Source organism: Mus pahari, unplaced genomic scaffold (genome assembly GCF_900095145.1).
Source record: "Mus pahari unplaced genomic scaffold, PAHARI_EIJ_v1.1 scaffold_13671_1, whole genome shotgun sequence".
Lineage (NCBI taxonomy): Eukaryota > Metazoa > Chordata > Mammalia > Rodentia > Muridae > Mus > Mus pahari.
In genome coordinates this window covers 3,134-11,620 of record NW_018393274.1, presented here as the reverse complement: position 1 = coordinate 11,620, position 8,487 = coordinate 3,134, and the positions used below count along the sequence as shown (strand labels likewise).

Below are 8,487 nucleotides of genomic sequence, written 5' to 3'. Positions count from 1 at the left end.
GCACTGTGACGTTTTATTCAGGAGAGAGATGTGCTTTCTCTGACTCAGCCTGGAAGTTCTCAAGTGATGATGCATAGGTTACAAGTGATGTGGGTGTAACTNTGGAAGTGAAGGATATTAATTAAGCCTTCTATTAGTATTAGGGGGTATAGCTCAGGGGTAGAGCATTTGACTGCAGATCAAGAGGTCCCTGGTTCAAATCCAGGTGCCCCCTTTTCACGTGATTTTGGAATAACTGTCCACATTCATGGTATAGATGCACTTTCTCTCTTGACTCATGACTGGAGACTCAACCCACTGATGCTACAGCTGTGTTATTACTCATCAGATCCTTCATGTGACAGCTGGTTCTTGTGTTCATGAATCTCAAGTCTTTCTAGTTAGCAAGACTTCAGGATTTTGAGAATGTACAGTGAGTTTCCTAAACCTATAAATGCTAGGTTTTATTAGAGAAAACCATCAGTGGTTCTCAGCATATGGAATTCAACACACAGATGCACTGGAGATCAGGAAAAGACCCTCAAGAAAGTGGAGTTCAGGATACTGGCCTGGTAATACATTAGAGTTGGAGCTGCCCAACTGGTCCATCAGAGCTGGAAATATGGAAATCCACAGGCTCTCATAGTGGAGTGGGAGTATAAGATCATATAGATTTCATAGATCATAGGTTTCCTAAGCTGCCCATTGACCTGGTTTGTATAATTTGGTTTCTCATGAGTAACATCTGTCCTAATGGCTCAGCATCTGTGCTATAGCAGCCTTATGTCCCCATTTTAAATGTTACCTTTTGGAATAAACTTCCCAACAAAGATCCTGACTTTTTAAATTTGATATTTTATTTATATACATTTCAAATGTTATGGGCTTTCCTGGTTTTCCCTCTGCAAAACTCTATCCAATGCCCTCTTACCCTGCTTCCATGAGGACATCCCCCCACCTACTGACTCACTCCTGCCTCATTGCCCTAGCAATCCTGTACAATGGGGCATCAAGTCTTCACAGGACCAGGGACTCCCCTCCCAGTGATGCCAGATAAGGCCCCTTCAGCCCCGGCAGTCCTTCCCCTAACTCCTCCACTGGGATTCCTGGGCTCAATCCAATTGTTGGCTGTGAGCATCCACATCTGTATTGGTCAGGATCTAGCAGAGCCTCTCAGGAGACAGCAGTATCAGGCTCCTGTCAGCAAGTCATTCTTGGCATCTGTAATAATGTCTGGGTTTGGTGTGTGCATGTGGGATGGAGCCCCAGGTGGTGCAGTCTCTGCATGGTCTCTCCTTCAGTCTCTGTTCCACTCTTTGTTCCTGTATTTCCTTTAGACAGGAGCAATTCTGGGTTAAATTTTGGAGATGGGTGGGTGGCCACATCCCTCACCTGGGAGACCTTGCCTAGCCTCTGTATATGGTCTCGACAGGTTCTCCCTCCCCTTTCCAGTATATTTTAGCTAATGTCTTCCCTGTGGGGTCCTAGGAGGCCCTTGCTTCCCTGGCATCTGGGATTTTCTGATTGCTACCTCCAGTTCCCCATCCCCCATTGCTACACACCTCTGTTCAATTTCCTGACCCTCTGTACCTCTTCTCCATCTCCTCCCATACCTGGTTCTTCCCCTCTTTCCTCCACCATCTCTCCTCTTCTTACCAAGACTCTCCCACCTTGTACTTCCCTTGATTATTTTGTTCTCCCTTCTCAGTAGGACTGAAATATTAACTCTTTTTTAAAATTTTTTTTTATTATTTTCTTTATTTACATTACAAATGCTATCCCAAAAATTCCCTATACCACCCCCCCGCCCCTGCTCCCCTACACATCCACTCCCACTACTTGGCCCAGGTCTTCCCTTGTGCTGGGTCATATAAAGTTTGCAAGACCAAGGGGCCTCTCTTACCAGTGATGGCCGATTAGGCCATCTTCTGCTACATATGCAGCTAGAGACACAAGCTCAGGGGCTACTGGTTAGTTCATATTGTTGTTCCACCTTCAGGGTTGCAGCCCACTCCAGTTCCTTGGGTACTTTCTCTAGCTCCTCCATTGGGGACCCTGTGTTCCATCCAATAGCTGGCTGTGAGCATCCATGAAGTATTAACTCTTTGGTCTTCCTTCCTCTTGAGGTTCATGTGGTCCATGAGTTGTAGTGTGGGTCATCTTGGTAGATTTTCTCATTGATGAGTATGAAGTGTCCTTCCTTATCTTTTTTTGATAACATTCGGTTGAAAGTCAATTTTATTCTATATTTGAATGTCCAGTCCAGTTTGTTTCTTGGGATCATTTGCTTGGAAAATTGTTTTGCAGCCTTTTACTCTGAGGTAGTGTCTGTCTTTGTCACTGATGTGTGTTTCCTGTATGCATCAAAATGCTGCATCCTGTTTACATATCCAGTCTGTTAGTCTATGTTTCTTTATTGGGAAATTGAGTCCATTGATGTTAAAAGATATTAAGGAATAGTGGTTGTTGCTCCCTGTTGTTATTGATGTTATTTTTATGTTTGTCTGGTTATCTTCTTTTTGAGTTTGTTGAGAGAAAATTACTTTCTTGCTTTTTGTACTTTGTAGTTTCCCTCCTTGTGTTGGTGTTTTCCATCTATTATCCTTTGTCGGTCTGGATTCCTGGAATGATAGTGTGCAAATTTGGTTTTGTCACGGAATATCTTGGTTTCTCCATGTATAGTAATTGAGAGTTTTGCTGGGTATAGTAGTCTGGGATAGCATTTGTATTCTCTTAGAGTCTGTATGTCATCTTCCCAGGATAGTCTAATTTTCTTAGTCTCTGGTGAAAAGTCTGGTTTAATTCTGATATATCTGCCTTTATTTGTTTCTTGACATTTTGACCTTACTGCTTTTAATAGTCTTTGTTTTGTGCCTTTGGTGTTTTGACTGTCTTGTGACTGGAGGAATTTCTTTTTTGGTCCAATTTATTTGGAGTTCTGTAGGCTCCTTGTATGTTTGTGGACATCTCTTTCTCTAGGTTAGGGAAGTTTTCTTCTATAATTTTGTTGAAGATATTTACTGGTCCTTTAAGTTGGGAATCTTCATTCTCTGCTATACCTATTATTCTTAGCTTTGGTCTTCACATTGTGGCCTGGATATCCTGGATGTTTTAGGTTAGGAGCCTTTTGCAATTTGCATTTCTTTTAACTGTTGTGGCAGTGTTTACCATATTATCTTCTGCACTTGAGATTCTCTCTTCTAATTCCTGTATTTCTGTTGGTGATACTTATGTCTATGACTCCTGGTCTCTTTCCTAGGTTTTTTTTTATCTCCAGTGTTGTCCCCCTTTGTGATTTCTTTACTGTTTCTATTTCCATTTTTAGATTTTGTATGGTTTTGTTCAATTTCTTCACCTGTTTGTTTATGTTTTCCTGTAATTCTTTAAGTGATTTCTGTGTTTCCTCTTTAAGGTCTTCTACCTGTTTGTGTGTGTTCTCCTGTATGTCTTTAAGGGAGTTATTTATCTCCTTGTTAAAGTACTCTATCATCACCATGAGTTGTGCTTTTAAATCAGAGTCTCACTTTTGTGGTATGTTGGGGTATCCAGGGCTTTCTGTGGTGGGAGAACCGGGTTCTGATGATGCCAAGTAGCTTTGGTTTTTGTTGCTTTTGTTATTGCCCTTGCCTCTTGACATCTAGTTATCTTTGGTGTTAGCTGGTCTTGCTGTCTCTGACTTTGGCTTCTCCCTCATGCAAGCTTGTATGTCAGCATTCCTGAGAGACCAGTTCTCTCTGGGAGGAATTTAGGTATGGAGATCTGTGGCACAGTGTCAGCTCCAGGACACAGATTGAAACCAGAAGGACCCTGTCCCCAGCTTTTCCTAGGGTCCTGTGTCTTGATGGCTCTGGGCAGTTCCCTCTTGGGCCAGGAACTTGAGCAGAATTTGGTGGTGTTACCTGTGCTCTCAGGTGTGTAAGCACACTGAGGAGACCAACTTCCTCCAGACAGGATTTGGGTATGGAGAGCTGTCACACAGGATCAGCTCTGGGTACAGGTCAGATCTTGACTTTTTTGGCAGATGTTGCTAGAGCTCAGTGTGAAGGACCAAGCAGAACCTGACCATGCTGGATCTGTGAATCATACCATGGAGAGCTCCTCTGCCTGTATGTTTTAGGAAAGCAGAGAGAACTTGCAAAGACCTTTCTCCACTGTGCTGATGGCCTCAGATATTTCTAGTACAGTGACTGAGTGTACTATGTGACAGGCATCGCATAAAACCAAACACAGAGTCAAATCAGTACAGTGATGGGGTCAGTGCCCCTGTCCCTTGAGTGTATTGTCATGTCAGTGACAGACTACATTGAAATTTTTCGGGATGTTGGCACCTCCCCAAACTTGAAAGAGAAGCCTTACATGAGCCTTTATTGGCATATTTTTTTTTTGTAACAAGTGATAGAGCCTAAGAAGATCTTATGCCTAATCTAGAAATCTTCTTAAATATTCATCTGAAATCCTGTAGTGGGGTTATAGTTAATACTCACCAAATACCATCTGTATGCTTTATATTTCTAAAAACATGACAGCTTATTTTTCCTAAAAATGCCTTGTTTGGGGACACACACACATGATTTCTCTCAAAACTGTATACTAAGCCTATGCTGACTCTATAGTGAATTAAGCAATGGTACCTTTATGCTCTATGTCTGCAATACTTGTGTGAACCTCCTGTTACTGCTTGTATATCTTTAAGAATCCCCCAATGATTCTTAGCTTGTTTCTTTGTATAATGGTTTAACTACTTTGCAAAAGCCTTGTTCTATGAGTAAAATATNCAGCAGAAGTATATTTACTAGATAAAATCTGAATGAAGAATTTCCAAAGAAGAATTCTGTGATTGCCCTCATCAGCTTATGGAAATCAGAAAAGTTGTACAAGGGCCTATTTGAATCCTCTTCTTGTTCAGACTACATCCTTTGGCTATGGTCCTCTCTTACATCTTTGACATCTCCGTGATCTTTAGACTCATTGTGGTGCTTCCAGGAGAAGGGGCCACAAGTAGAGTTTCCTGGTCCCACTTAAGTAGATTCTGTAAGCTGAGTTCTGACTGTTCAAATAGCCAGTCTTTATATGTGGTACCTGCTGATTGTGACCTGATGGTTTGGGGCCAGCTTGAGGTTAAAAATCAAAAAACCTCTCAGATTTCTAGTTTTACTTTCAAATTTAGCACCAGAAAATGATAAGGAAAGGAACCAGAGGGTGAAAAAAATCACAGAAAAGATCCTCCATACAAAGATGCACTGAAGGCTAGAGTAGAGTGGGGACTCTAAAGGGGATGAGGAATTTGCAGGAAAACCACAGGAGGGAAGCAGAGCAGGACTCCAGCCACGCACACTGATTCTCTATGGTGGTTTGGATACGCTTGACCCAGAGAATGGCTCTATTAGGAAGTGTGGCCTTGTTGAAGTAGGTGTCTTTTATTGNAGGAAGTGCATCACTGTGGGTTTTGAGACTCTCCACTCAGCTCCCTGGAAGACAGTCTCTCCTGGCTGTAGTTGGATCAAGATGCAGAACTCTCAGCTTCTTCTCCAGCACCATATCTGCCTGGATGCCACCATGCTTGTCACTGTGTTGATAATAAACTTGATCTCTCAAACTATAAGGCAGCCCAAATTAAATATTGTCCATTATAGAGGTTGCCCTGGTCATGGTGTCAATTCATAGCAATGGAAACCCTTACTAAGGTATTCTCCAACTGAGAATAAGATGCTCAGCTATAAGAACATTTTCTTGGCTACTTTATTGTGTTCTATTGTCTGCCACCCTTTCTACCATTACACCACAACATTCCATTCCCACACTTCAACATTCGGTAGGAGAGAAGGAAGGTTAGAGGGGAACGGGGCTTAGACCACTTTAAACTACTTCCTGCTGACTAGGACTGTTGAGTTCCTTTGGGGGCCAGTCCAATCTTTGTTTTCAGAAGATCTGTAACCATAAACCCATCAACCCAACCACCCAGCAATCCAGCAACCCAGCAATCCAGCAATCTAGCAATCCTACAATCCAGAAATAGCATTAGCAAAAGCACCAGCATGAACCTAGAACAACACAGGAAACAACAGCTACCCAAAGCCCTCTGTGATATTTCATATTTATATTTTTTCAAGAGTCCACAGAATACTAAACTTAAACTATCTGCAGCTGATAAAAATCAAGGGCTCAAGAAAGTTATAGTTAGCAGATGTTGAAGCAGGACCATGTCCCACATCTGGGATTAAATCTAAAGTATATACATTATCCTAAGTTGTTTTTTAAAATTTTATTATTAAATATTTTCTTTATTTACAGTCAAATGTTATCCTCTTTCTTAGTGTGCCCTCCAAAAACCTATTATCCCTTCCCCCCTCCCCCTGCTCACCAACCCACCCATTCCAGCTAACTGGCCATGGCAGTCCCCCATACTGGTGCATAGAACCTTCACAGGACCAAGAGCCTCTCCTCCCATTGATGCAGCTAGAGCCATGGGTCCCACAATGTGTTTTCTTTGGTTTAGTCCTAGGCCATTCTGGAGATACTGGTTATTTCATATTGTTGTTCCTCCTATGGTGATGCAAACCCCTTCAGCTCCTTGGGTACTTTCTCTAGCTCCTTCATTGTGGACCCTGTGCTCAGCCAATGGATGGCTGTGAGCATCCAGTTCTGTATTTGTCAGGCAAAGGCAGAGCCTCTCAGGAGATAGCTCTATCAGGCTCCTGTCAGCAAGCTCTTTTTGGCATCCACGATAGAGTCTGGTTTTGGTGGTTGTCTGTGGGATGGATGCCCGGATGGGCCAGTCTCTGGATGGTCCTTCCTCAGTCTCTGTTTTACACTCTGTCTCTGTAACTCCTTCTATGGCTGTCTTGTTCCCCCTGCTAAGAAGGACCAAAGTATCCACACTTTGGTGTTCCTTCTTTTTGAGTTTCATGTGTTTTGTGAATTGTAGCTTGGGTATTCTGAGCTACTGGTCTAATGTCCACTTATCAGTGAGTACATATCATCTGTGCCCTTTTGTGATTGGGTTACCTCACGTAGGATGAATCCTCCAGATCCATCCATTTATCTAAGATTTTCATGAATTCATTATTTTTAATAGCGGAATAGTACTCCATTGTGTAAATGTAATACATTTCTGCATCCATTCCTCTCTTGAGGTACATCTGGGTTGTATCCAGCTCCTGGCTATTATAAATAAGGCTGCTATGAACATAGTGGAGCATGTGTCCTTATTACATGTAGGACTATCTTCTTGGTGTATGCCCAGGAGTGGTATTGCTGGATCCTCTGGTAATAGTATGTCCAATTTTCCGAGGAACCGCCAAACTGATTTCCAGAATGGTTGTACCAGCTTGCAATCATACCAGTCATAGAGGAGTGTTCCTCTTTCTCCACATCCTAGCCAGCATCTGCTGTCACCTGAGTTTTTGATCTTAGCCATTCTGACTGGTGTGAGGTGGAATCTCAGAGTTGTTTTGATTGACATATCCCTGATGACTAAGGATGTTGAACATTTTTTGGTGTTTCTCAGCCATTTGGTATTCCTCAGTTGAGAATTCTTTGTTTAGCTCTGTACCCCATTTTTAAATAGGATTATTTGGTTCTCTGGAGTTTAACTTCTTGAGTTCTTTGTATATATTGGATATTAGCCCTCTATCAATATTAGGATTGCTAAAGGTCGTTTCCCAATATGTTGGTTCTTTTTTGTCTTATTGACAGTGTCCTTTGCCTTACAGAAGCTTTGCAATTTTATGAGGTCCCATTTGGCAATTCTTCATCTTACATTTTAAACTATTGGTGTTCTGTTCAGGAATTTTTTTCCCCTGTGCCTATATGTTCAAGGCTTTTCCCCACTTTCTCCTCTGTAAGTTTCAGTATCTCTGGTTGTATGTGGAGTTCTTTGATCTTCTTATACTTGAGCTTTGTACAAGGAGATAAGAATGGATCGAATTGCATTCTTCTACATGCTGAATGCCTGTTGAGCCTGCACCATTTGTTGAAAATGCTGTCTTTTTTCCACTGGATGGTTTTAGCTCCTTTGTCAAAGATCAAGTGACCATAGGTGTGTGGGTTTTTTTCTGGGTTTTCAATTCTATTCCATTGATCTACCTCACTCTTACCGTACCTGTACCATACAGTTTTTATCACAATTGCTCTGTTTTACAACTTGAGGTCAGGAATGGTTATTCCACCAGAGGTTCTTTTATTGTTGAGAATAGTTTTTGCTATACTACCTAATTGAAGTTTTAAAGAAACCCTAATTCTCACTGCACTGAGCAGCAAAAGCTGCAGTGTTCTGGACATGGAGGGATTCTGGGTGTCCTTTTTTAGGCCTATGGGGACGAATATGGTAAATCCAAGCCTGACAGAGTCCAGTCTGAAGGAGGTGAGCCCTCTAGCACATTGAAGATGTCACTATATATTCTAAATCCTTGGGTGAGGCAGTGCACGTGACCTGTGCTAATGAGGGAGAGTACAAAGATACAAGAACAAGACTCAGGGACTTTATGTCAATCAAGCCCTGCTCCAAAA

General features: G+C 42.0%; 1 non-coding gene across 1 annotated transcript; it reads left to right on the top strand.

Annotated features, from left to right (window-relative positions):
* Nucleotides 1-142: 142 nt before the first annotated feature.
* Trnac-gca lies at nucleotides 143-214 on the top strand. The gene has a single exon. It is a non-coding gene; the product is annotated as a tRNA-Cys (tRNA).
* Nucleotides 215-8,487: the final 8,273 nt, after the last annotated feature.